Raw genomic sequence first — 2818 nt, 5'->3', positions numbered from 1 at the left:
AAGGGAGGAAACAAGCCCATTGGTTGATGGGAGAACTACTGAGACAAAGAGCACAGCTGCAGAAGCCTAGATTCTGATCTTGAAGGGTACACAGATGCTGGCTAGCCAACAAACACTAAGGAGAAGCTTTACACCAGCAGCTGCCAGTTCACCCTACTCTCAACTCCAACTATGACAAATGTCACAGCCCTGTTCATTACACACCACCGCTTTGCACAGAATATAGGTCAGCATCAATTGTTCCGTGCTCAGCTTTCTTTATAGTCCAACTTTCTCACCCACACATGACTAATGGAAAAATCATAGCTTGGAATATCAGGACCTTTGTCAGCAAAGTAATATCTCTACTTTTTAATATGCTATCTAAGTTGGACCAGTAATGCTGAAGAAACTGAAGTTGAACGATTCTATGAAGACCTACAAGACCTTCTAGAACTAACACCAATATGTCCTATTCATTATAGGGGACTGGAATGCAAAAGTAGGAAGTCAAGAAATACCTAGAGTAACAGGCAAATTTGGCCTTGGAGTAAAGAATGAAGCAGGGCAAAGACTGAGTTTTGGAAGAGAACACACTGGTCATAACAAACACCCTCTTACAAAAACAAAAGAGAAGATTCCACACATGGACATCACCAGATGGTCAATACTGAGATCAGACTGATTATATTCTTTGAAGCCAAAGATGGAGAAGCTCTATACAGTAGGCAAAAACAATATTGGGAGCTCACTGTGGCACAGACCATGAACTCTTTATTACCAAATTCAGACTTAAATTGAAAAAAATAGGGAAAACCACTAGGCCATTCAGGTATAACCTAAATCAAATCCCTAACAATTATACATTGGAAGTAAGAAATAGATTTAAGGGACAGATCTGATAGACAGAGTGCCTGATGAACTATGGGTGGAGGTTCATGACATTGTACAGAAGAGAGGAAACAAGACCATCCCCAAGAAAAAGAAATGCAAAAAAGCAAAATGGCTGTCTGAGGAGGCCTTACAAATAGCTGTGAAAAGAAGAAAAGCAAAAAGCAAAGGAGAAAAGGAAAAATATACCCATCTGAATGTGAGTTCCAAAGAATAGCAAGAAGAGATAAGAAAGCCTTCCTCAGCGATCAATGCAAAGAAATAGAGGAAAACAAGAGAATGGCAAAAACTAGAGATTTCTTCAAAAAAAATTAGAGATACCAAAGGAACATTTCATGCAAAGATGGGCACAATAAAGGACAGAAATGGTATGGACCTAACAGAAGCGGAAGATATTAAGAAGTGGCAAGAATACACAGAAGAACTGTACAAAAAAGATCTTCATGACCCAGATAATCACAATGGTGTGATCACTCACCTAGAGCCAGACATCCTGAAATGTGAAATCAAGTGAGCCTTAGGAAGCATCACTACGAACAAAGCTAGTGGAGGTGATGGAATTCCAGTTGAGCTCTTTCAAATCCTAAAAGATGATGCTGTGAAAGTACTGCCCTCAATATGCCAGCAAATTTGGAAAATTCAACAGTGGCCACAGGATTGGAAAAGGTCAGTTTTCATTCCAATCCCAAAGAAAGGCAATGCCAAAGAATGCTCAAACTACCGCATGATTTCCCTCATCTCACACGCTAATAAATGATGCTCAAAATTCTCCAAGCCAGGCTTCAACAGTACATCAACTGTGAACTTCCAGATGTTCAAGCTGGTTTTAGAAAAGGCAGAGGAACCAGAGATCAAATTTCCAAAATCCACTGGACCATTGTCTTCTGTGTATCCTTGCCCTCTCTTCTTAATATCTTTTGCTTCCGTTAGGTCCATATCATTTCTGTCATTTATTGTGCTCATCTTTGCATGAAATGTTCTTTAAAGGACATTCCATAAAGGACTGCAGAGAAAATACTCACAACATTTATGGAATATAAGTGCTCCATGAAGGACAGCAGAGGAAATACTCCTAATCAAAAGAGCAAGAGTAATCTCCTGAAAGAATAAATAATGAAACAGGCATCACCCATCTACCAGACACCAAGTTTAAAAAGAAGATTATAAAAATGCCAGTTGAATTAAGAAAAAAAATAGATGTAAACACATATGACTAGAAAAGGAATTAGAAATTTTAAATATCAATGATTAAAAAAATAAATAATTCAATTTCTGAGATAAAAAGCAATCTAGATACAATGAATAGCTGACTAAATGCCATAGAACAAATAAGTGATCTAGAAGAGAAAATAATAGAAATCACCAATTAGAACATCAGACAGAAAAACAAATTAAAAAAAATTGAAAGCAGCATAAGAGATCTATGAGATAATTTAAAAGGTGCCAACTTACACATATAGTGTTCCAGATGAAGAAGAGACAGAGAAAGGGACCAAAAATGTATTTGAAGAAATTATGGATGGAAGCGTCCCAAACCTAAAGAAGACAACATATATCCAACTACAGGAAGCAAAAAGGATATGAAATAAAATAAAATAAAATAAAACACATGATAACCTCAGGAGATATGAAAAAAGCATTTAACAAAGTCCAGCATCTATTCATGATAAAACTCTTATTAAAATGAGCACATTTGATGAGGAAGTATTTTACAACATAATAATGGTCATTGACAATAAACCCACAGCAAACATAATACTCAACAGTGATAAACTTAAAGCTTTTTTGTTAAATCCAGGAATAAGACAAGAACACCACATTACTGCCTCTATTCAACACAGTGGTAGCCACAGAAAGTATATAAGAAAAAGAAATAAAATGTGTCCAAAGTGCAAGAGAAGAAAAACTGTCAGTATTTGCAGATGACATGATACTCTATGCAGAGAAT

Source organism: Bos taurus, chromosome 6, assembly GCF_002263795.3.
Source record: "Bos taurus isolate L1 Dominette 01449 registration number 42190680 breed Hereford chromosome 6, ARS-UCD2.0, whole genome shotgun sequence".
Lineage (NCBI taxonomy): Eukaryota > Metazoa > Chordata > Mammalia > Artiodactyla > Bovidae > Bos > Bos taurus.
This window is presented reverse-complemented; position numbering follows the sequence as displayed.